This window comes from Pinus tabuliformis, chromosome 4_1, assembly GCF_031772625.1.
Source record: "Pinus tabuliformis cultivar Carrire ecotype Pingquan chromosome 4_1, CPIR1, whole genome shotgun sequence".
Lineage (NCBI taxonomy): Eukaryota > Viridiplantae > Streptophyta > Pinopsida > Pinales > Pinaceae > Pinus > Pinus tabuliformis.
The window spans coordinates 587,051,491-587,079,200 of NC_142303.1; the positions used below are offsets into that span (position 1 = coordinate 587,051,491).

The 27,710-nt window shown below is 35.5% G+C and overlaps 1 long non-coding RNA gene across 1 annotated transcript in view; it reads right to left on the reverse strand.

Annotated features, from left to right (window-relative positions):
• Nucleotides 1-242: 242 nt before the first annotated feature.
• LOC149177328 (uncharacterized) overlaps nt 243-27,710 on the reverse strand; it is a 234,589-nt gene continuing 207,121 nt past the window's right edge. Inside the window, exon 5 of the long non-coding RNA XR_016258759.1 lies at nt 243-555. This is a non-coding gene — a long non-coding RNA (uncharacterized LOC149177328). The remainder of the gene's footprint in view (nt 556-27,710) is intronic.

Consider the following 27,710-nt stretch of genomic DNA (forward strand, 5'->3'; position numbering starts at 1 on the left):
TGTAATTACCATATATATATATGTATTTTTATAAGAACCATCGTCTCCTGGGCTTTTCTGTTTACAGCTCCATTACCGAAGTTCTTATTTTTATTCGAAGGCCAAAGCCTTTCCAACGTTTCCGTTACATATTGGCAGTGAGTGCTATTCATAGAATAGGGTAAACTGGTCCATCACGTGGTCCTTGAAAATCCCAACCTCGATAATTAGAAAAAAAAGAAAAAAAGAAAAAAAGGAAAAGAACTTGATATTTAATTAGCATTATATGTCTCCTGAGAGATTATGGAAAACAAAAGCCATGAAAATAACCCAATTTTGGTCATCTGGATATTTAGAATGCCAGGGGGAGCACAGACTCCAGTTGTTGATGGCTGATCTGCCTCGGAGTTGCTTGTGATGTACATGTTTGATTGAGACGATGACCATACAGGATTGCCAGCAGTGGTCTTTACCTGCAGGTTTTGGTGTAACAGCAATTGTGAATCCAACAAGTGGTATGATACACAGCTGGTGGAGCACTTCTTCCAATCCTTGGTCAATACGTCTGGGATGACCCTGCACATTCGTCAGTTTTCTTTAATAGCTCTCTTTGTGTACAACATATTCATGCCAAACTCTATAAATTGTCATTCCAGCTTGTGATGGCTTGCTATTATTTAGGTCCTATTCATGCCAAACTCTATAAATTGTCATGCCAGCTTGTGATGGCTTGCTATTATTTAGGTCCTATCCCCGAAACAAAATAGGTCTTGATTGCAGATTCTAACTCTAGGTAAATTCTAAATTTGAATTGTTTCAGATACAATACATTCTGTAAGCTGGTTAATGAAATATTATGCTGTAACGTGGTGTTGATATGAAATACGACTTTCACTGTTGTCCATTCATTGCTTAGGTTGCATTAATATGTAATAGAAGAAAGCAGTGGCATGTAAAACATTTAAGATGATACTTTGAGTGTTGAGTGTGTAATTACAGAAATGAAATTATTTCTTTTGGATAATATGTTTTATGCAAGGGCAAGATGATCTTTTCCGTGATGAACCAATCAATGAATATAAGCATCTGGACCACCAAGATCATTGTCGTTTGATTTTTTTGATATCTTAATTTTCCAGTAGAAATTAGGAATTCGAGCACTTGAAGCCTGCTACCTTGGCATGAAATACATAATTTATTGCTAGTTTGCAAAGCAAGCAAAACAAAAAGACAGAGTGATCAGCCTGGTGTTTAATAGGTATCTGATATTCACTTGCTAGTTGATCTTTTTCGAAAAGGGGATAGCAAAAGACACTGGCAAATTTTATTTTGCAGTGCTGGGAGCATCCATTTCTCTTAAAATACATTTTAGTTTTTGTTTATACTTTATGTACACCGATAAATGCCATATGATATTATGAGATCTATATTATAAGATAGACAAAATACCTCTATATCTATAAGGGAATTAAGGCAATTTAATAATGAGAAAAATAAGAACAATATACAAATTTATTGGAGGTATGTTTTGTTTTTCAGGATTAGATTCTGGGAACTATCTACATATGGAAGAGAATTTGAAGGTAAATCATGTCTCTAAGAAGGTGTAGTAGGCATTGTTAGGTCCCCCTAGCAAGCAGTGACATATGTTTATTTTCAAAGTACTAATTGTAGTTCCTAACAAAATTGAAGATTTAGAACATGGTAAACAAAGGTGGATTACATCATAGGTGAAATATCAAACAATAATTAACAAAATTATTATTGACCATTACAAATATTGAAGTCCAAGCTTAAGGTGGGTAGCTCCTCCTATGAAAAAGGCATAGGCATCCCCTATGAATTTGAGTTAATAAAAAATTATTGCTATCCTAATTGCATGATTGAATGAATAAAACTAGAGAGATTTCTCCTAAATTAGTCAAGTTTGTCATTTGAAGGAAGGTGGGTGTTATTAATTGTTGCTTTAAATAGTTGTGATTTTGATTATGATGATTTTGTTGGAAAAGTTTATGTATGACGCTTCCTTTAACTATTAATTTTAATAATATCTATAATGTATGTTTTGTACATTTATACGACAAGTGGGTTGCAATGTTCCCCAGATATAGTCATTCAGTTATAACGGAATTCGTGTTATAGATACCTTGGGAAAATTTTAACCTGCCCACCAGAAAGTTGGCAAAAGTTTCAGAAAGGGTTCCTAAGATTATGTGCCGCCGTTTCTCCTTTATGTTCTAAGGACTTCGGGACGAAGTCCATTGTTAAGAGGGGGTGTATGTAGTGCCCACTCTAGTCTCCTGACCCTAATACGACATTATCTTAGACACTCTATTCTTCGAGGACCTCAGATTGAGGATCTGGACCCATGACACTATTATTAGCGATTGAGATATTCATGGTTGTGATGTTATGAATGCGTTCCATTGATATTATGGTAGCATGAATGGTTATGTATCTTATCTATCAGTATTCTGATGATTACAATATTAATAGTTAAGTTGGTCTCTATTTGAAATTATGATGAGGGTAGTAAAGAATATGTATGTGCTCTACTAAAAGCATAATGAGGATAAATTTTATGGATAGGTATATTTCTACGATGTTACGATGTTGATAGCTTAATGAATATGTATGTTCCATTGATGATTATTGATGATAGCCATGAGGGGTGTGTCCCTACTTCTTTTAGTTCAGACTTACAATGGACAATGATGTGAATGACCAGGAATTGTTAATGATGTTATTATGATAACTGACTAACATTGAGAAACCGTGTTACTGATGATTATTGAGTATGGTAGGAAACCATCAGAAGCACTCGCATATGACATGTCGATGACACCTGGTTTGATGAAAATTTATATTACTTTACCTTTGAAAGTCTAAGTCGATCTTGGAACCTGCCATATATGTTTAACTATATTCTAATGATATATTAATGGTTGCAGGCACATATTAGTTGCTTGACCGAATGACTCACATATGGGTGATGGGGTTGTACAAGTGGATGGAACTACATGGGAGGGGTGGGACAGAGTCCCTGATCTCACCCACTAGCACTCCCGCCGTGACTTGGGCTGGAAGGGTTGAAGCACCTTCGCCTTGAAGATCACGATGCCATGAGGGCAGGTTCCAAAGTTGGTTCGCTCATGAGGACTTTATCGGGGGGCGCGCATCAAGGCGGATTCCTTGATCCCCGACACCATTAGTCTCACTATAGCAGGCAACATAAGAGATGATAGTGGTCTATGACGTTGCATTATATTTTCCCCTCGTAATCACTGGATGCTTGAAGGGCAAGTGGTGTGGCACCCTTGGAACTTCAGGGGAATTTCTTGAAGGGCACGACCAACTTGGCACCCTTGGCATCAAAAATAAACTATTAGGTGTGGCACCCTTGGAACTTCTAGGGAAGTTCTTGAAGGGCACAACCAAACTGGCACCCTTGGCAGCACAAATAAACTATTAGGTGTGGCACCCTTGGAACTTCTAGGGAAGTTCTTGAAGGGCACAACCAAACTGGCACCCTTGACATCACACATAAGATATTAGGTGTGGCACCCTTGGAACTTCTAGGGAAGTTCTTGAAGGGCACAACCAAAGCTTGGCAGCCTTGGAATCATTAAAAATAAATAATAATAAATAAATATAAGCAAGGAATGAAAACTAGGTAAATTTACATCAAGGGTAAATGATGATTAGAAAACAATGTAATTAAATCAAAAATAAAACTTGGAATAAGGGGGATCATAGGAAGAATTAAAATAGAGTACCTTAAAAACTCTACCCTTCCCATTTTGGAAAATACTAGGAAGATTATGTGGTTTAATTAGGAAAAAGGGGAAAGACAAACATAATGGTAAGGATAAAGATTAATCCTAAACTAATTTAAACCTAATTAAGAAAAGGGGAAGGTGAATTAAAATGAGAATAATAAATTAAATTTAGAGAAAGGTAGAAAAATTCCATGTGTCAACAACCAACATAAGAATATCCATCTAGGAGATAACCTGAGTTAAATTAGGGAGTAGATTGGGGATAAAATCTTGACTCATTAATTGACTTCAAGTAATGAACACAAATTAAGGAATAAAAGGGGGGAATAAAGAGACAGCTAGGAGAAGAAATAGGAATCTTGTTGAGGTGAGGAAAATATTAGTTTTAAATAAAAATTTAAGTAAATAATTTTGGGAGACCCTTGGTGTGAGAATGACACATGGGTGGGTGAATAATCAAGCTATTGAATTATAAAAAAAAGAAATAAATAATTAATTATGCATGACATGACAAGTGTCACCTATGAGGAATCCTTTAAAAGAAGGGGCAAGCCATGGGAGAAGGGACTTTTGGGGGGAACCCTATGGTTGGATGGATGAGATGTTGTGAGAACAATGATTACGGAGCTATAGTGAGTTTGGTGAGGTAGAGGATTTAGAGAGGGGACTCTTGAGCCAAGGTGTGCTCTCCTCTACTAGCTAGTGTTTGTCTCCATTGTACAACCCCATTGCAGCTTGGGGGTCCGCGGGGAAGAAGAGTACCCAAGGAGTAGGCTGGGAGGTTAATCGGTGGGTCTTCGCATTCGGTTCAAGTGCGTCATCATTCACTCACGGATGTGACCAGCTACAAGAGAATACCAGCAACAACAGAGCAAGTGGAGTCTCGCCTTCTGGTGAACGGTACATATGTATTTCATTACTATTGATCTTAGTTAAACCTATGAAATGTTATGATATGTTTCCTGAAATGTGTGGTTGGTAGGTGTGTGCTAAATAAATTTGAATTTTCAATGCGTTCTTTTCTGGTTGTATTTGCTGTTTAAAAAAAAAAAAATGTATATAGTCTGGATGTGATCCTCACATACTTATTCTTTACTATCCTCATCATAAATTCAAATAGAGACCAACTTAACTATTTAATGTTGCAATCATCAGAATACTGATAGATAAGATACATAACCATTCATCCTATCATAATATCAATGGAAAGCATTCATAAACATCACAACCATGAATATCTCAATCACTAATAATAGTGTCATGTGTCCAGATCCTCAATCTGAGGTCCTCAAAGAATAACGTGCCTAAGATAATGTCATATTAAGGTCAGGAAACTAGAGTGGGCACTACATCATCTCTCACCCAGGTGTCCTTCACATATTAAGTTAACAAAGCTATTACATGAATTTTTAGTGCAGTCCAAATTTACACTTAAAACCCAATTTTTACAAAAATCTCTAAAAATTGGAAAACTTAATTTAGTTACCCGAATATGCAAAATAAGAGTGAAATGAAGCATATGTAAGTGAAATATGATGAAATATGGTGGTAAATGGATGGGTTTAGGATAGACAAAAATAACCAAAATTGAGCGCCAACATCTCCCCTTGCTAATCCTCAAGAATGTCCTCATGATTGCTTCCTCCGTTTAGACCTTCTAAGTGATGTTTCCCCTGCTGTACCTGAACTTGTAACCTCCTCTGGTGCAACTTGACGTAAAATATCAATGCCCTCATGTTCCTCTGCTTTGTAGATGACAACTTTTAATTTTTGTTGTTCATATTTATATTGCCACAACTTCCTCTCTTTTAGCCATCTATAGGTTTGTTTAGAAATGAACATGTTCTACGTTTCAAGATTTTTGATTTGCTTGCTCAATTTCTTGTTTTCTTGGACTATGTTGTTATTGTTTTCCTTGTACATTTTTTTTTCTCTCTCTTCAAGTTCCTTTTCATGATTTTATTGTCCTCTAGCTCTCCAGTCAACTCTTATATTTTCTTCAAATATTCCTTAGTGTGCAATTCTCTGGATTCTTCCCTTGCCTCCTTAGCATATGAATGAGATGATTTAGCTCCAACCCAAGCATCTTCAAAATAAGAGCATTTTTCTATGGGCTCTTCTCGAGCTTCCTTCTCCAACCTCTGAATGATTTCATCAATTTGTTTTGATGTTTGTGGAGGTTCGGTTTCAACAATCTCAACTTCTGGGTCTTTCCCTTGGTTGTTTGGCTCTTATTGTGACTTTCTTCTTGATCACCTAGGACTGGTCAAAAATGATTTTTCTTTCTCAATCATAACACCATCCTGCTTCTTTTTCAATCTTGTGCTTGGATATAAGGGAAAATTCATGATGTTTTTTGTGACATGTAATTGTTCAAGCCTTTCCTCATTCCCTGTTAATTGGTATTCAAAGTGATTTTTGGTCAAAAAATTCATTCCAAAGTATCCCTTTGTTTCTTCCTTGATACTCTACAAGGATCTTAATCAACCCATAATGATAGACATTAACCTCTTTAGCTTCAAATTTTTTTAAAATTTCTATCATGTTAGTCAAGCTCTTTGAGAATAAGTAAGGAATATTGATTTTACAATCTCCTTTGATATGTTGCAGCAATTTTATATGGTAAAGGTAGACTATATTGTGCCTATTGTTAGAAATAAAATATTTTTGAATGATCACAACTAATTATGACTAAGGCTCTCTGAACCATTCCCTTAAAATTCCTTATGTCCTATCAAAGGGCCATTTTCTTTGTTTTTCTAGGAAAAATGTCCATCCTTTCTCCTTGAAATGTAAACCTTTATGATATTCTTCTCCTATTAGAGGAATTTCTAATGCTTGAGATATGAAAGTTGGATTTATTGGTATAGGAAGTTCTCCCACTTTATTTTGTCCATTTTCAAAATTTTCTATGAATTCTTGTGTAATTATGTCATTGTGGCCATTAAAATTCCTAAGGAACTTTAGTAGTCCTACTTGAAACAATTTTTCCATTACTTCCTTACTCCAATTTTCTACTTTGAATTCTTTGGGTTCCATTTTTGTTGCCATTTGCATATGCTCTGTATACCAATTTATATAACCTTGCCTAGTAAATAATCACATTATGAAGATAATAAACAAAATGTTTTTTTATGCAATAAAAATCTTGGTAAATGCACATACCAGATATCCCTATATTTTGAAAACAAATGAGATTACTTCCTTTGCTTATAAATCTTCAACTTTCTTGATTGTTGCTGCAAATAATATCAACACAAGGTTCTCTGTTTATAAATCTTGATTGAAGAAAGATTATGACTGTGTAAAAAGAACCCAAAGAGAAATTTCGATTGTAAGAAGACCTATAAATGTTTTTGAAAATCATATTTCCTCATAAAATTTATGAAAAAGCCTCATCTATTTTAGAAATTTCATACTGTGTATTGGAAACAACATTCACTGTGCAAAGTTTTTGACAAACATTTGCATGAGGAAATCGTGGTTTTGATACCTGAACTGCAAGAAGAGTTTGTAGAAAAAAGAAACCTCTTGTTAATGATTTGTTTTCCCTGTGTAAACATGTAGTTTCAATCAAAATCATTTCTAATATCTTGAGAAATTGTGGATTCTACAGGTTCCAGAGGATTTTGAAAATGACAAATCACCGAATATCCGGAACTGAAGTCGTATTTTTCTCCCATTGTGACACATCTTAAACAAACATGGAGTTTAACTTTTTCAAAATCATTATTAGTTGTTTAATGAGTCTTTGGCGCTTACCTTATCACTGAGTTACTGTATTGATTGATGAGTTCTCTACGTATTTTGTGGATTTATTGGAGCTCGGTGCATAGAGAATCCCAATCACTTTTCTCCTTCCTAAAACAACCACGTTCCTTTAAATTCTCTTATGTAGCACATGGTTTTCCTTTCCTTATTTCTCCACGTTGCTCGAGACTCTTCTTCTTCTTATTTCACCATACCGTTCTGCAATTTTTCACACTGTTCTCTCACACAGTCATTCCACAACACATGGTTACTCTCTATGCATTTACGCATTTACTCTCTGCATTATTCCTTTGGTTAGAGCTTCATCACATTGTGTGTGAATGCGTAATACTTCTCTCTATCTCTGAGCTGAGGTTGGCTATGAAGATGAAGGAGAATATGCAAAATCTTTGTTTCTGTCCCTTTGAAATTGTTTTGATCATTTCATTGTTTTAGTTGTCTTGTCCATTTTGTATTTGGGCTGTCACTTGTGTCAATGCATCACAATTCATCATGGTTCATTAACTTATTACCGTGCTACCTTTTGTACTCCTTTCGACAATTGTTTATATCACTAAGGTCGCATCATAGTTTGCGTAGTTAGAATTTTGAATACTCATAACCATTAGGACCCTAGTTTATGATTTCATTTTATATGCAACCTTAGCTTATGATTTCGTATTGCATGCAACCTTAGCTCACAATCATTTTCTTGTCCATTATACTTATATACATGTTGCATATGCATATTTTTATCATTGTAACCTTTTTCCTCTTTCATCATAGACTTATGTATTTGATTTTGAAATGACCATAGTTTTAGGTCAAATCAAATCAATTTTTCTTTATATTTTTACAATGAGACTAACTTCTTGTTCTTGTTTTGTAGATGCATAAGATAATCCTTCAAGTTGTATAGACAATTTCTCCATGATGCACACATTTTTTTTCACAAGGAGATGTGGCCAACAATATTAATCAAAATTTGCAAATGATATGATTGAGTAATGAGATGTAAATGCATGATTTGGTGATGAAATGAGATGTGAATATGTGGTTAAGTGATGAAGTGATTATGTAGGGTGATATAGGATAATGTATATGGATAGTAGTATTGCATATTCAAATTTTAAACTAAGTTATCAATCTTTAAAAAAAAATTTAAAATCAAAGGCTTTAAAAATAATTTTAAACTTACAATACTTTTCCCTTTTACTTGATATTTCCTTGTCAATGCTTGATTCTTTCGCCAACACTTGACCTTTTTAAAATGAATCCTTATCAATACTAGACTGTAAATAGATGCTTGTAGCTGCTTCTTAGGTCCCTTTGATATTGATTTGAAATAGGTCCCTTCTGTATATGATATTAATATTATTTGAAATAGGTCCCTTACTGATGAATGTTGATTTTGTTTGAAACATGTCCCTTATATAGTATAGCTGCTCAGTATTAAACCATTGCATGGTTTGTTGATTTTATTATGAATCTTCCCCCTTGCTGATCTTAAGACTTGTCCTCAAGTCTTTAAGTTTTTGGAGGATGATCCTGCAAAAATGAAAAACATAAAAGAGAGAATTCATATTGGCCAAACAAGTTGGTTTTCCAATATGAATTTGAGTTTGTATTGTGCCAGTATCCTGGATTTTCACAACCAAACTCCTTTATTATTTTTTAACCTTTTTTATTTTTATTCTTCTGGAAATAGGGAAGGCATATTACTATGCTTTTTCAATACTTCCATATTGTCTTCTGCTATGACTGTTCAGAAAGTCTTCTTTATTTATAGGTTTGTTGTAAACTTTGATTCTATGACTATTAACTAGAAATGAAATTGTTACTTCATCGATTGTTTTTATCTTGACTACTCCATTGTCAAAGATTTCTTCTATTTCATTTGAAATCTTTGTACTTGGAGTAAAAAATAAATGCCTAGTTTCCCTTATGAAAAATTTTGTTTTTGATAAATCTATCATGCCATTTAATTCTCTGTTGTTGTACTAATAAGGTATGTTCAACTTCCTGTTGTCTGATCTCATATAGTTCATTTAGTTGCATAAGCCTCTGCTGTTGAGCTTCTGACAGATCCAATCCTAATTTTGCTGCAAGCTTGAATGTATGAATTTGAAATTCTATTGGTAACATAGATTCCTTACCATATACCAGTTGATATGGACTGAATCTAGTAGTGTTTTCCATGTAAATCTGTATGCCCATAATGCATCTTTCAATTTGTCTGACCAATCTTTTTTGTTCATTTGTACTATCTTTGTCATGATGTTTTTCAGGACCTTATTAGTAGATTCTACTTGTCCGTTTGCTTGTGGATGATATGGAGTAGACTTTCTATGCTTGATTTTGTATTTTTCTGTAAGATCTCGAACAAGTTTAGAGGTGAACTGTGTTCCCTGGTCTGTAGCAATTTGTCTTGGAACTCCAAATCTTAAAAATATTTATTCAAAGAGGAAAGAAACCACTGTTTCTTCTGTTGCTCTTGCCACTTCTTTTGCTTCGACCCATTTTGTAACATAGTCTGTACATACAAGGATGTGCTTCTTTCCATTTGAAGGTGCGTTAACTGGTCCCACAAAGTCTAGAGCCCATTGTTCAAATGGTTCTATGAGTACTTGTGGTTTCAATGGTATCTCATTTGATACTACAGGTCTTCCAGTTATTTGACAACTATCACATCTTTTGCAATAGGTCTTTGAGTCTTTGAAAATTGTAAGCTAGTAGTAGCCAAGTTTGAACACCTTGCATGTTGTTCGTTTATCTGCAAAATGGCCACCACACGGTTCATCATGACATGCTTTTAGAACATAAAAAATTTCATCTTCTCTCACACATTTTCTTATCAAAAGATCAGGACTAGTATAAAAGATGTCACCATTAAATCAAGTATATCTAGAACTCTATTTAATTATTTTTCTTTTTTGCTTGCTAGTGAAATGGGATGGTAATATTCTAGATGAAAAATAATTTTCTATATCTGCAAACTATGGGGTTTTAGCTGTGACAAAAAATATATGCTTAGGAAAGTTTTTTGAAACAAGGTTAAGATAATAAGGAGAATTAAGTCTTGACAGAAAATCTGCCACTTTATTATCTTTTCCTGGTCGATCTAGAACAATGATATTGAATTCTTGCATTAGTAACAACCATCTGGTAATTATGCGGTTAGTTATTATTTTTTTCATTAGGTATTTAATGGCTGGATGATATGTATGAATAAATACTTTATAGCCTGTTATGTAATGCCTAAATTTATTGACTGCATGGACAACATCTAGCATTTCTTTTTCAGTCATTGTGTAGTTTAATTCTGCTGAAGTTTAATTTTTTATTATAAAATATATGGCATAGTTAAACTGATTTTCCTTTTGTACTAGAGATGCTCCTATAGTCGTGTTTGATGCATAAGTGGATATGTGGAATGGAAATGACCAGTTTGGTTCTCGGAGAATGGGTGCTATAGACAATTTTTCTTCCAATTTTCAAATGCATTTTGACAATTTGTAGTCCATTGAAACTCAATGTCTTTTGCAAGTAGTTTGAACAAGGGTAAAGTTATCTTGCTGAATTTTTCAATGAATCTTTTGTAGTAACCTACATATCCCAAGAAACTTCTTACTTCTTTCTGTGTTTTTGGTGGCATTAAATTTATGATGACTTGTGTCTTTTTTGGGTCTACCTTAATTCCATAAGAAGAAATGTGGTGTCCCAACACTATCCCTTCTGTTAACATCATAAAAAAAATTTCATTACTGAGGGATAAGTTTGTCTCTATACATCTTGTTAGAATTTTTTCAAGATTATTTAAACAATCATCAAATACATTTCCATAAATAGTAAAATCATCCATGTAGACTTCAACACATTCATGTATAAGATCTGCAAATATAGCTAAGAGTGCTCTTTGAAATGTAGCATGTGCATTACATAGCCCAAAAAGTAAAACATTATAAGCATATGTTCCCCATGGACAAGTGAATGTGGTTTTATCCTGATCTTCTAATGCTATCTTGATCTGATTGTATCCACTAAATCGATTAAGAAAGGAAAATAACTTTTTCCCTGCTAATGAGTATAGTATTTGATCAATGAATGGTAGTGAGAAATGATATTTCAACGTTGCTTTGTTGAGTTTCCTATAGTCTACACATATTCTCCATTTGCTATTTTTCTTTTGTACCACAATTAAAGGAGAAACCCATTGACTATCAGATATAGGGTAGATAAATCCTACCTATAATAATTCTTACAACTCCTATTTCACTATCTCTTTCATCATTGGATTCATTTTTTTTTGTGGTTGTCTTATTGACTTGATTGTTTCATTTGTGTAAATGTGATGGATACATGTTTTTGGATGGATTCCTTGCATATATGTATAGTCCCAAGCAAAAGATTTTGAATATTTCTATAATAATGCAATTACCTGTTGTTCTTGTGATGATTGTAGATTAGTATCAATATTTAAATTCTTTCTAGGGATAATTTCAATGATTTTGCTTTGAGAATTGGTAATTGAGTTGACAGGAAAAATGCTTTCAAATGAATTTTGTAATAATTGAATAGTACAATTTTCCTGAAAACATTGATTTAAAAGATTATTTGCAGCGTCATATTGTGTTATTCTTAGCTACTCAGAAATCTCAGGTTCTGAGATAAAAAGGTCTATTAGATCCTTATTTTCTTCTTCTTCTCTAAAATTAAAGGCTTGATTAATACTCAAAACATGGCCTATTCCTATTGATCATCAGGTCATGATAGTAAAGAAGGTGATTGAGCAAGATGATAGAGTGTGATATGTTTCCTTTCATCTCAATGTGCTATGATCATGCTTCCTGCTCTACATCCAATGAAGCATATGCTGTGGCTAACCATGGTCTGTCAAGAATTAAAGGATGGCCTCCTAAATTAGTTTCTGGTTGCAAGATTAGAAAGTCTACTAGATATTACCATGAATCCAAAGAAACAATGATGTCTTCAAGGATTCCTTCCGGTACTACTTTAGATCTATCTTCTAGTTCTAAAATTGTAGTAGTCAGTTCGATATTTGACATTTTTAAATACTTCATAGTTTCTATTGTCATGACATTTATAGCAGCTTCTAGATCAATTAATGTTTTAGGAACTGAAAAATTATTGATTAAAATGGTAACCATAGGTATCCCTGGATCAATATATTTTTCAATTGTTGTTTTTGCAGACATGAGACTAGCTAGTTTGCCAATGACTTGGATTGTAGGTGGATCTCTTTTCTTTTTGCCAGTTTTCTTAATGTATAATTCCTTTTTTTTTTTGTATATATTGGTATATCTTTGATAGCTTTCAACAAGGGATTTTGACATAAGAGTTCTCTAATTCATCTATGATATCAAATTTAGGAAGAGAAATTGAAGCTTTTTGATCAACTAACCTTTCTCAGAAAGGTGGTGTCTGAGTCATAATAGTTTTGCTTTTCTAAATTTGATTCCTTGGATTAGATTTTTTAGATTGTTCTCCTTCTTCAATTTTTTCTTCTATGATTGGTGGAAAATATTTTTGGAGAAATTTTCCTGATCTCAAGTGGATGTCTTGAATAGGAAGAATAGAATATGTAGGAAATAATGTTGTTTCTTCCACATTATAAGCTGGCCTCTCCACTCTGTTACTCGAATTTGCTACTGGCTGAGCTGGTAATTGAGTTGGTCTAGGTGGTGATTAGTTAGAAGGCAGCTGAAACTGTTGAGGTTGAGTTAGTGCAGACATTGATTGTTGTGTGAATGGATTTGATTGGGGGGGTTGCTGGAATTGTTGATATGGGAATGATTGTTGAGGATATGGCTGTTGATATGATTGATAGGTTTGATATTGTTGAGGGTAAACTTGTTGGGGAGGTTGATCTCCATAAGCATATCCTTGCCAACTTTATGAAGGTTGGTTTTGGTTCTGCTGAGGAGGCCAAACCTGTCATAGCATAGGAGTATTCCATGAACTTTGATATTGAAAATTCTAGGGAAATTGTTGAGGAAACTGTTGAGATGTCCCTGAAAAACGTGGTTGCCAAGCTCTTCTTGGTGCCATATAAAAAAATCCTTGAGTTTTTTTATAATTGACCTGCTTGCAACTCTTTTAATGTTGGACAATTGTCTGTAACATGATTTTTTGTACAAATTCCACAAACATGTATATTATCCAAAGGACATTCTCGTAGGAGATGCTTCTTCCTACACTTAGGAAAAAAGATTGACATGGTTTGTTCTTCTTCTTGTTGTTTCTTGTTTTTTTTTAACACATCAACTTATATTCCTAAGGTGCTCAAAATATATATTTTAAAGTTTTCTAACAAAATCCCTATTTATGCTCTTGTCACTCCTCTTGTTGCTGATTTAGAAGCTCTAGAAGTTACATCTCTTTTTCCTATTTTAGATCTACCTCTAGAGTACTTTTGACATAGTTCAGCTATTTCATCAAATAGTATGTATGAAATATCTCCTTTACCCATTACATTGAGAATATATAGATACTCATCTCTTATTCCTTTAAGAAAATTTTTTCTAATGGTATCGAGATTTAGAGAATGTTTTTTGGATTTTTGCAGGTTATAAAGAAATTGTTCCAAGTATTCTTCCAAACTCTCATCTTTTTGTTGAGACATTTTAAAAATATCTTCTTTTGAATCTCTAGGCTTGCAATAGGCTTGATATTTCTTAAGAAAAATTTTCTTCATTTCTTCCCAAGAAGTAATAGAGTGTTCTCGTAATCCCATAAACCATTTTAAGGCAGTTGCTTTAAGAGTAGTAGGAAAAAGTGAGCTTATGTGTATCATCAGTATAACCATAAGTTCTACACAAGATATCAAATTCAAACATGAATGAATCAGGATCTTCATAATACATTCCATAGAAATTTGGTAAAACTGAAGGTGGAATATTCTTCATTTTTACTTCTTCTCCTAGAATTGCTCTAGCGTCTACAATTGGAAATCCAAAAGTAGCTTCTTCATCATTGTCTATTTCTACATCTTGTCTCCTGTTATGATCATATTCTCTTTTGAAATCTTATTCTCTTTTTCTTTCTTCTTCTCTTTTTGCCTCTTCTTCCCTTCTTCTTTGCCATTCCTTTTGCTGTTTTTCATATTGTAACCTTTGTTCTAGAATGAGGATGGTAGATCCTTGCCCTTCTTCTGCCATATCTTTTTCAGTAGTTTCAAATGTTTCAGTAACAATTTGAAATTCAACTTGTTTTATTTGTTCAACGATAGGTTGATCTATTTGTTTAAGAATAGGCTGATCAATTGGTTTTCTTGTTTCTCTTTGTTTTCCTCTAGAAGATGTTTCTATGCGTTTCTATTTTCTCTTCACTTTATAAGCTAACAAAGTTTGTCTTTCAACAAGAGTTAACCTTTGTCTTGAACGTTGTTTTTCCTATAACTCTTCCAAGGTTGGTTTTCCAGAAATTGGTGTAGTTAATTCAAATAGAGGTAGTCCTGCTTCTACTAGTGGTTTAGTAATTGGGGGGTCTTGTTTTATGTATCTACATTTTTCATCTCTTTTTCTAGCCATAAATGACCATAATGAAAAATCCTATCTATTTTTTATTTTTTTTGTTTTTATGTAGTTTTTTAAAAAAAAACTTCCTATTTTGATTAAATTTGAATAAGCTTACTAAGAAACATTGCCAAAATTTTGGGTCAATTTACTAAGTACACTAACACATATGTTTTACTTGTCAATCCGAGTTTGTAGACTTGGGAGCATGTCCAAAATATATGGATTTCAGGTGAAATCAAATTAGGAAGGTAAGACTATAAAATTAAAGGAAGTGCATATTACAAATATAATCTAAGTTTTTAAAAGGCTAACAAGTTTTTTGTTCAAGATGCAACAAGCAAGAGAAGGGGCTCCTAACTTAAGAGAACCTGGTTGCCCTTCCTCACAATACTGCCCCCAAGAAGAGAAACTAAAGAGCAGTGGTCTGTAATGTGTAGATAGCAAAATAAGAAGCTCCTAACTTAGGAGAACTTGGTTGTCCTTCCTCACATATCTACTCCAATATCATTACCATTGCATCAAATAAAACTGAAATTCAAGAAATAATACAAGAAATGTAAAAAGGATGATTTTAGCTATGATTCATAACTTGATAGAAAGAGAATTTAACTTAAATTCTTGTTTGTCTTTTCACATGCAGATTTGATCTTAAACTATCATCATCCCAAAATCACACAAAAAGCATCACACATCTAAATAACTGAAGCATAGATATGAAATAAGAAATACTGAAATTTAAATTATGCTAATGTAATCAAAGTGTACTTAGCTTGGTATGGAGGCCCTCCAACCTTGCCTTGTACACATAAGGAACTCTCAGCTACAACTAACTTATGAAAATATCCACTTCATGAACAACAACTTAGAATAGTAGAAAGTATACTTCAAATTATCAAAAGGTTTCCTATAGTCTAAATACAAATTACATACATGAATGGTCCATAAACTTAGTTTAAATAAGAAAATTATTAACAAACTTAGCTACAATAGCTCTAACAATATTCATCTATCCTAATCCATCCATCTACATCGAACTCATTAAGTCTGGTTCACAAAATTAGGCAAAATCCCAAAAAATAATATTTCCCCCTTTTTTAATAGGGATTTCTGAATGATAGGTCAAGTTTGACCAGCGTTGGCCAGGGTTGTATTTGCTCAATTTGACTGAACCAATAGGTGTTCATTTATCCATGGTTCCTAAAATTTCCAAATATGCGCTCAACTCTCGCCCAAGTGTCCTGAACATATGACTTTAACAAAGCTATTACGAGAATTTTTAGTGCAGTCCAAATTTACTCTTAAAACTCAATTTTTACAAAAATCTCTAAAAAATGAAAAACTTAATTTAGTTACCTGAATATGCAAAATAAGAGTGAAATGAAGCATATGTAAGTGAAATATGATGAAATATGGTGGTAAATATATGGGTTTAGGATAGACAAAAATGACCAAAATTGAGGTCCAACACTCACCCATATTTTGATTAATACCCATTAATATTTTAATTTTCCTAAGTTTGAACCTAGGAACCCCATTAAAAATATTAATTATTTTAATAAAATATAATCCGGGTGGAATTTCACCAAATGGTTTCTGGGTTCTTTAGAACTCATGTGCCTTAGCCTCTCCACCATTTTTCAAGGCTAGAGCACTTCCGATGCTACTAAAAACTGACACTCGCTCTTAGCGAGGAAAGTGCTCTAGCAACAATGTCCATCTGCATGTTGCTTTGTTTCGAAGGCACCTCCTTTCTGCACTGTTGCTGCCACCAACACTGTGTTGTTGCTGGTACTGTAATGATTCGCATGACATTACCAATGCCACTGTTGCATCTGTACTACACCTCCCTCTAAAACGATGCATCTACTATGCTGCTAGCATTGCCACTGCTAACACTGCATCTGTACTGCAACTCAGTTGATGAGAGAAGCAACTGAAAAACATCCAAAATTAATTGAACTTAACTGTTTTCAACATAATACAATGAATGTTGGAATCTGATTGCTGCTGATTCTGACCCTCTGAATCTTCTGCGCTACTGATGACTCCTGCATTGTGCCAAATGCACTGCTGCCAACCTTGCTCTGTGTTGATCAGTCTCTGGTCCCACGCTACTACATCTGTCCTCAAAACAATCCAGTGCATCATCTGACACTAAGTCCATTTTGCTACTGCTGAATCTTGGGCTCCCATAACAAGGAATTGATCCAAGAGGTGGACTCCTCAAGGATCTTGCCCATATGTAGCTTTTTCAAACTACAACTCTAAATCTCCCTACCTCCCTCCTGGAGATGTGGCTGCCATCTCTACCAAATGTTGAATGAACTCCTCTCTCCTCTGCATAACACTAGACCGACCTAGGCACTCCTTGCTGGAGCTTGTAGATCTGCCCCTCTTTGCTTCTATTTAGCAAGTGAAGATTCAGACTCCTTGGTTGGAAGTCCTTTGAGGAGAAAATTCCCCTTCTATGTGTCTTCACTCTTTTCTGACAGATTTGTACCCCGACAGAAACTGTGCCCTTCAAGCACTGCACTGAGGCTCTGCGTCACTCCCTCTGCCTCTGCAAACTCATGAATTGGAAACCATACCTCTCAGCCGTCTCACTCAGAGAGAGATTTCCTTGGATATGCTTCCCTATAAGGACTATGAAATCCCTTCAAGGGGATTCAAATTTCTTCCAATTGCAACTTTCAGCCTCACTTCTCATCACTGGATATGCTCTTCCTGTTTCAAAATCAACTCTAAGATACCATGTGAAAAATTCTACACTCTGAATGAACCCCTACTGCAGCAAATCTGAATCTACTTCAAGTACTTGATTTTTAATATACATTAACCAAGTTATTCTTCTGAATACTAAAACAAATTACTTCTGCAACCTACACTAATTAAATATTTGATCTCATGAAATAGAAAACAGAGCAAAGAACAAGATACATAAGACACTTATTTTTGGACATAATAGTCACGGGAAAAACCCAATGCGGGAAAACTAGTGCAGCAACTCTGAGGGTTTATTATTATGCAAGAGAAATATTTGAATACAAATCTAGGATGCTCATCTAGAAATCCTTTACAGAGAAAAATATTGGCAAAAAATCTGAGTGAGTTTTACCTCACTTCTTTCGACAAAATTTCAGCTGGCCGACACAAGACTGGTTAACCCCAACTATTTTTGCATTGGCTCTGCGTCACCTTCTCTACCCTCAGCGTCATCTCTCCCAGTTGTTCCAACAGTTCCCGGTAGTTCTGACAGTTCGGGATTCTCTGTGACAGGCGCGTTTTCTGCGTTAGCTCTTCCGGCTACTGCACTGGCTCTGCATCAGCTCTCCTGGCTGTTCTGACAGTTCCTGACAATTACAACAGTTCCATCTTCTGCCCTCTGCGTTAGTTTTCCTAGCAGTTTTGGTTTTTCCCGGCAGTTTCGACTTCTACCCTTTGCATCAACTTTCCTGGTTGTTCCGACAGTTCTGGCTTTTGCGTGACATACAACTTTTCTGCTCTACTGGCTCTTTCCACCTCTCTATTTGTATTCTCTAGAAAATCCTTCTCCCAGATTCTCACTACCCATCTGCTGCAGAATGATCACTTAGTTCAAAATCTTTAGCAAAGCCTGCCCTATTAATCAAATTCTTGATCAATTCATTATCTCTGTGTGTGTTTCCAATTGAACCCAAGCCACCATTTTATACTTTTCCAGTTGAGTCTTCAACGACTAAGATTAAGTCTCTAATCAACAACTAAGATTAAAACATGACTTGATCCACCTTCTAGATCATTCTCACCCATATTTTGGTTAATACCCATTAATATTTTAATTTTCCTAAGTTTAGACTTGGGAACCCCATTAAAAATATTAATTATTTTAATAAAATACAATCTGGATGGAATTTCACCAAACAGTTTGTGGGTTCTTTAGAACTCATGTTCCTTAGCCTCTCCACCAATTTTCAAGGCTAGAGAACTTTTGATGCTACCAAAAGCTAACATTTTGGAGTTAGTCTCCGAGAAGAGAAAAGCACCATGAAGAGAAGGAGATAAAGCAAGGAAATGAATGACAAGAAAAGGAAAGGAAGGACAAGTAAAGCAAAGGAAGGAAAAGGAAAGTAAGGACTAAGCAAGGAAAGGTTGGATAAAGCAGCTTTAACAGGAATACTTGCACGTAACAGATTGCATGTATGGTTTTCTAGCTGGTTTTGGCATGCATGGCATATGCATGTGTGTATTTTGGTTTCTTTTTTTCGATGGAATGGATTTTTCCGAGTTTTTGACAATGGTTTCATCCTTGCCTTGCCATTTCTAGATAACCGTGGTGTGATGGGATCCTTTCTCGGTTGAGCTATAGATTTCCAGAAGGTTTTGGATCCTGGTGAGGTGGTCTCAGGAAAATCCCAAGGGTTGGGGGTGGAAATGGTTTTCTTCGGGAATCCCTCAATAGGTGGGTGGAGGCAGGAAAATTCCTCAAGGGATGGTGAAGGAATTCTGGGGCATCGAAGCTTGGTTTCTTTTTATGATCTTAGGATTGGTTTAGGTGAGATCATGGTATGGTGAGGCTGGAGGTGATTTAACCTCTAGATTCCCTTGGTTGTTTATGGATGGTTTTATCCCATGAGATCCCACATTCATGCTTGGAATATGGCATGGGGGTGATTGGCTAAAGAAAAGATTTGGTTCAACTCAATCTATGGTCAGGTGGTACGTGGAAGTCCCTGACTTGGTTGGCTTTGCATATGGTTAATAAGAGCTAAGTTCCTCTTACTTTTGATGATCAAATGTACTTGTCATTATCTGGCTTTAATGGTTGTTCTCTCATTGTTATTTATCTGGTTATATGTTGGTTATAAGAATGGTTAATTGACAAATCTAAGTATGCATCTTAATACATTTATATTAATGAATGTATGGATAATGAATGCAAGACCTAATTGGTGTTTTATAGCTATTGTGAGAATGCATTGTTCCTTCTTGTTATTCCTTAGATAAGTTTTCAGATCATTATGTTCATATTTTCATTCATGACCTGTAGTTTGCATGCTCACCATGTCTTTGACAGAATGTCAGTCCCGGTTGGGAGAGGTCAGGTCAAGTCTTGGTTCATGTTTGGTTTATAAGCTTTATTTCTATGTCATTTTTCATCTTTGGAAGTTTGATTGAGTTTTGGGAAGAGGCCTGAGTCCTGGCCCTGAAAAAGTGGCTCAAAATTCAAGGTTGTTGGCATAGAATTGACTAGAAAGTCCACAGTCACATGGATGTAGGATTATCAATGCGAATGGATGGCTACAATCATTTGCATGCCTTGGCAAGGGAGTAACGGGGGCTCTAGTACAATGAAAAAGAGAGTTATCTCAAGGGTTGGACACTTGGAGGTGTTGGGTGACTCATGAAGGTTGCATAGCACTTGAGGGAATTCAGTAAGGTTTTAAGTTATCAACTACACTTCCTTAAGGTCATTTAGCAACTTGAGTCTTATCATAGTGACCCTCAGCTCATGTTTACCTCAGGTGAACCGGTGAAATTGGGTAAATGTGGGAGGTGGTGGGTTACACTCCTACTTGATTCTTACTTATGCTATCTTAACCTCAAGTCGATCTTGGAGAAGATTGTTGCTCCTCTTAATTGATCAAAGATATCATGTATCCTCGGCAATGGGTACTTGTTCTTGATGGTCACCTTATTTAACTGCCTGTAATCAATGTATAATATAAGGGTTCCATCCTTCTTCTTTACAAAAAATACAGGTGCTCCCCATGGACACACTTGGCCTTATGTGCCCAACATCTCCTTTAGTTTCAATTTCAACTCCACCAACTCAGGGTTACGTGTCCTGTATGGTGCTTTGGATGTTGGTGTTTCTCTGGGTACTAGCTCAATAGAGAAATCTCCTCTCTAAGGAGGTAATCCAAGAACCTCCACTAGAAATACATATACATATTGCTACAAAACATAGTACATTATCAACAATTCCATCTCCTCATTCAAAATATCATTGTTAACTTTCTCATCACTAGAAATCAGTACTACAAACAATGTACACATGTTTCTGCTATTGCGCTTAGCTTGCATAACATTAATTAGTCTTACTGATGCAAGCTTTCTTTTTCCCTGCAAATCTATTCTTTCTCCCTGCTCATCTAAGCACTCAATCTCCTTTTAAAAAAATCCCACCTTAGACTTGTGCATGTACAACCAGTCCATGCCCAATAATATGTTGTATGAACATAATGAAAATACATTCAAGTGTGTTTTTATGGGCATGCCACTGAGTTCCAATGCACACGACCTTACCCAATGATTGGTCTTCCTATTTGTTTTGATTTCTAACTTTACCAACCATGGTTCTTCATGCAATTCATTGACTAGATTACATTTGTCAACAAGCTCTGGGATGAAATAACTATAATTAGAACTTGGATCAATCAAAATGGAAAAAATTTCATCATTCAAATTACCTCCCATCTCAATGATGGATGTCTGGTGGTCTTCCTAGCGGTTGTCCACTTTTGCATAAATTTTAGGCATACTCCAAACTACCTCACCCATTGTGCGAGCTTCTTGGGCACTGTAAATCCTTTGTCCAACATTATGCTAATGTGGACTGTCCCTTTTTCTATGGTTTTCACCACATGTCCAACATTTTAGTGGTTCTCGTCCTTCAAACTTGGGTTTTTTCTAGTGCTGACTACTACAAATTTTTCTTAACGACAGTGTTAGTATTTTGCTAAAATTGGTTCATAGGTAATGGTTTCTTACCCTCCCTTTTCTCTAAATGGTTCTTGGTCCAATCCCTCTTGATCCCAACATTGTTCCTTGCCTTCCAGTCACCTTTTATCTTTGGTTTGCGATATGCATGCTCATAACAATGTTTCATCTTCTTGATAGCTTCCTTCATAGTCTGAGGCTCCAACAACTCAATTTCATCTCTGAATGCCATAGGAAGGCCAATAATAAACCTTTGAATCTTGGCTTTATCATCCTTGAGATATGGAACATACCTCAATAATTCTAGGAACTTGGTGACATATTCATCATCTGATAGTTTCCCCATCTTGAGTTCATAGAACTCTTTTGCTTTGTTATCATAATAGTGTTCAAACATGTATTTCTCTCTGAAGAGTTTTTCAAATTCATCCCAAATTAGCTCCTTCTCAACAATGCCTCTAACATCCTTCAAACCTTCCCACCATATGTATTCCTTCCCTTTTAATCTATAGGTGGAAATTATGGCTTTCATATTCTTAGAATAGTCATGAATTTTGAAAATCTTCTTCATGCCAAGCAACCAAGCTTTTGCATCCTCCGATTTCTTCGTATCCCCATCAAATGTGTGTGGCTTGGATTTCTCAAACTCCTTAGGCATGTAATCCTTTCCCTTGATTCCTGAATGATGATGATGATAATGGTGAGAATGATGGTGGTGCCTCCTGGCAGTAGAACTAGATGGTTTGCTAGAATGATGCACATGTGTGTTGGTCCCTCCTCTTGGGGTGCTCAAGGGTACATCTCTTGCCATAATATCCTCACTCCCTTGTATGTGCCTCCTTTCGTATCTACCATGATCTGCCCCATTAGTTCTCTTTCGACTCTTGATGGCTCTTCCTATCTCTATGACTGGCCCTCATCTCAAATTTCCTATTCCTCTGCAAATTCGAGAGACTTTGTAGGATAATTTCATTTATCTCAGTATTCCTTTCTTGAGTTGTTACCAACCTCTCATTATCTACTTTGAAACTTCTGAATTCAACCCTTAGGATCCTCAAAGTGTCCATCCAATATGGAGAGTGATTACCCTCCTCGGTCAATTGATATTTCTTCTTCATGGACCCTGATCCATTTACTTACATGTTGTGACTGATCTGAGCTATACTGCACCATTGCAATCACCATTTCTATGTTATCTCTATCTCAGGATTCTTTTGATGTGTTTTCAATCACACACATTGTTAGATAATTCAAATAAATAAGTAAATAAACATAGTTATGGCCATGAATTTTATACTCACGAGACGTCCATGGTGATCATGCCATGACAAAACAACCAAATTAGCCTTCTCATGAGATTAAATAGTTCATATGCATCAATTACAATTCAATCCATCCAAAAATGTTAGTGCATCATCAATAATATAAACAACCAATTAAATGCAGAGTCCTGCCCTTACAAAGCTGGCATAACAACCTTCCTGCAACAAAATAACCATATTAACACATAATTATAGCAAAACAACAATTATTTACTAACTGTAATATATAAGCCCGCAGAACTCCTAATTTATTACAATGCTTAATTTATTTAGTCATACCAAATGTTTAATTTTCTGCAAATTTTAATATATCACAAAGTGAAAAATGCTAATAGGTCTGTTATTAATTTATTTAGACAGACTTTTAACACCTAAACACTTGTTCTAGGAAATTTCTCAAAAAATTAATGGCCTTTTTCCATGAGGATATCTTTGTCCTCACTTGCTCATGATAGAGTCCATTCAATCCAAGTGTTGAACCATGCTCTAATACCCCCTGTGACAACCCACCCCTCCTTACTTCCATTGTGGGATGGTTGTCTCTCTAATCCAATTCCTCTTGTAGCTGTTAGAGGAATGTGATAATAATACACCTTTAATTAAACCCTTTTATATATTTTTTTTGTATATATATATATATATATATATATATATATATTAACATTTACACACACACACATATATATACAAACCTTGGAAAATCCTACTCTATATTGCCACATGAAATGGGCTCCGCCATTTAATTTGATTTCCCTTACACCTATAACTTTAAGCCACGTCGCGTTGGCATTCCTTGCCTTCCATTAACCCCATAGCGCCAATAGTAATTGGCCACATTACTCTACTCTGTGGACCCCACCTTCCACTAACCCCATAGCACCAATAATAATTGGCCACGTTATTCTGCTTTGCGAACCCCACCATTGAATAACAAATCTAACGATTATGATTGGCCATGGTGGATTAATGATTTGCATGGGGGGTCATCCCCGTGTTGTGGGGGGTGGGGGACGCAACGAGATCTCCATCATTGATAATGAAATGTAGATTAATGGTGTGCGCAAGGGCTCCCCTTCCTGCTGACATCACCCAGGGGGTGCACACATTGTTATATCACTGGCAGTGATCATCTGTCATCGATCCATGACCCCACCCAACACCACATAAAAAGTGTGCATGTCTCTGGTGGATCTCTGCACATCTGAGTGGTGTGGCTATCAGAAATAGTTCTGACAAGGTGAACTACATGGACGATAAGAGGTGACACCTCAGAATGAGTGATAAAGGAATACCACAAATCGCCATATCAATGGCCTGCGATCATTTCAAGACCCTCCCATCTTATTTCGAAAATGATCAAAGGAGGGTGCCAGAAGTGGTATTGGGTTTTTTCAACCTTGTTGTCGGTTTTGCCCTGCCCTGTTGATTCTTGCCATGCCATGACGTAGTTCCACCATTTCGGTGCCTGCCAATGGCCCATGACACCTTGCTCATAAGATCCATGGGTGTGATGTTCTAAATAACCCACCTGTTAGTAGTTGAAGTGGAACTTCATAAAGCCACTACGGGCTCGCTGTAGTTAATTATCATGGGTTTTTCTCCCATAGACATTGGTCCAAGTTACCATAAGTTCAGATCATCGACCATGTTAAGCATTTCTCAATTAATGAAGGATGAATACCTCACCAATGCTACTCGTACTAGTGTGTGAATATGTACTCCCAATGCCTTCAATGTTGATGCCAATATATATATATATATATATATATATATATATATATATATATATATATATATATATATATATATATATATATATATATATATATATATATATATCATACAAGTTCCTACAACAATGGATTAGATCAAAGCCATAGACGAGAGATCTAGTACATAATAGTTCACTCTTTTAATTTATAACAAAAATTCATGTGTAATCCAAGCATCTCCATACTGATTTGATTTAACCATTATACGATCACAAATGCATTCCAATGCACCGATTAAGGCACATATGTACTCACATAATTCATAACACATATTTACAGGAATAAATACTTATCTTAGATTTTTAAGCAGAAATGTGGGCAATTGAGTTCGGGACAAGGACTTTCCACCCAACTTTGGACAACTACAACCAAGTCTACTTGCAATTGTCACCCTTGAGCCAGATTCCATAGATTGAGGGGCTTGCTTCAGGGATTAAAAACACCAACTATAAGATGAAACAGGGACTCCAAAGGATCTCCTTCCTCCTCCCACTAACCACTCGACAGTTAAATAAAACACAAGGAATCCAGAGGTCAACTTCCTCCACCCTAAGAAATGTGAAGGGAATCCAAAGAGTAAATCTCCACCATTTAAATAAAAACACAGTGGCTCCACCCACTAGGGGAATACAAAACTCACTATAAATCCAATAGCAAGAAGATTTCAAAGTTTCTCCCTCTAATAATTGAAGGACACAATCCTCACCCACACCACTAAGGGAGTCCAGAGAAAACCATTCTCTACCCTCTGGCTTTATAGGGAAATTAGAGGCATTTCTCCTCACCCTTCTCCACCTTTCCTATTAGTAGCTAAGGGTGTTAATTGTCTTTTTGGTTGATGAAAAACAAAGTGGAGTTTCCCAGGGTACCCTCGTTGCATGAGATTTATCATTGACTCATCTATTATTTTTGGATGACATCCTAATCTTTTATAGTGGTTCCGTTAGAGAGGTGACCAAGTTGGAGGAAATTATAAATCCCTTTGGTAGAGCCACTGGAATGTCCATAAAAAATAGGAAATAAACCTTCTCCCATCACAATCTACAAAAGGGGGAGGTGAGACTTATTTCATGGCATATCACCTTTGAAGTTATGCTTCTTAAGAAAGATCTTAAGTATTTGTGTTTCAAATCAAAGCCAAATAGTTATTGTAAGATAAACTGGCTATGACTCCTTTCCATAATTGAGAAAAGGATGAAAAATTGGAGCTTCAAGTGACTCTCTCATGTAGGTCACCTAATATTGACAAAATATGTCCGGGAAGCCAACTTGGTTCGACCATCATGAAAAGGGGACCTTGCCCTAGGTCAAGTGGAAAAATCTTGTTGTTCCAAAACCTTTGGGCGGTTGGGGACTTAAAAACATATTTTTGTTTTCAAAGGCTTTGGAAGCTAAGTGTGAATGGATATTTCTCTCTAGATATAGTATGTGGACTTTGGTTATTACCTATAAATATATGTCCCCTTGTTCACTAGAGGAACAAATTAGAAATCCAGAGAAGCCCAGGATGAATATCTCATCTATTTGGAGGGTGGTCCTAAAATATTTTGATCTCATTGAAAATGGTTTAGCCTAGAAGGTTAGCTAGGGTGAAGAGTGTAGGTTGGTGTTGATATTTGGTCTGGGAGTGGCGTGGCCCACATTTTCCCTCAATAACTCATCTGTTTCTTAGGAGATAGAGGGTTCCAAAAATTGGTCCACATTAACAGTTAAGTTAATACAACTATTAGTCTAACAGTTAATGAATATTTATTAAAAAAAATCTCAATATTATTAATTATTTTTCAATTTTTATTTTATTTGTTTTTTTGTAAGCTTGGCAGTATCTTTCTGTTTCATTTTCTTAAACATCAATAGGCAAGTTTTACATGCAAATCCATCAGGATCAGATGGCATGAACCTGCCAATTGGGAAACTAGGTCTATTGGCCATCTAATTGCATTATAAGCTATCCAAAACTTAAAAAGTCTGAGATTGTCTAGCATCGCTATATACGTTTGATTGTCTTTGATTTTCCTATGAACTATATACCTAAACATCAAAATATGTAGAGATATCATGTTTACATCTCAAAATTTTAAAAGAAACATGCATATTATCATATTAATCATTACATGAGTCTATGGGTGTCAGATCTTTAGCGTTGGAGCCTAAAATTTTAGTTTGAGGGAGGCACGGGATGTGTTTCTCTATGCGGTTGAGGCACACATTTTGAAGTTGAATCTAACGTTGGATGCGTTGAAATTCCTGTGACTTTCCTGTAAGTCTTAATCATCCATAGATAAACCAACTAAGGAAGCCATCATTGTTTTTGCCACAATATTTTTCATTATCCAGTATAAGTACACTGTCTGTTGAAACTATTGAAAATGGCAACAAGAAATGTTGAAAATGGAACCAAGAAAATCCTAGTTTAATTTTGTACTTGAATTAAATTAGGATAAAAATGTAGGTTTTAACCCTGTACAGAAATTACCTACAAACTAATTCTTAAAAAATAGAAAATAAAGAATGGTGAGAGCATAAAACATAAAACATAAAACATATATACACAAGTATTTCCCCCGGATCCCAAAATTGGGACTACCAGATTGATTTTTCATTACTATTCCTTTTAATGTTACAATACATATATATACATGTCGAAGCATTCATAAACCTCAATCCATTAACCCTGGATTAGAACATAACCGTAGTTCCCTTAATCAGATTTACAAGATACTATGGGCAGAAAAACATCAAGCCCAAAACCATGTGCAAAACCCATGCACAAAACCATAGGTAGGTCCACCCACCTAATATAGAGTCCAAAAAAAAATTCATGCAGTGCTGCCCCAAACATCGTGGAGGGGGGCTACCACCCCCCTCAAA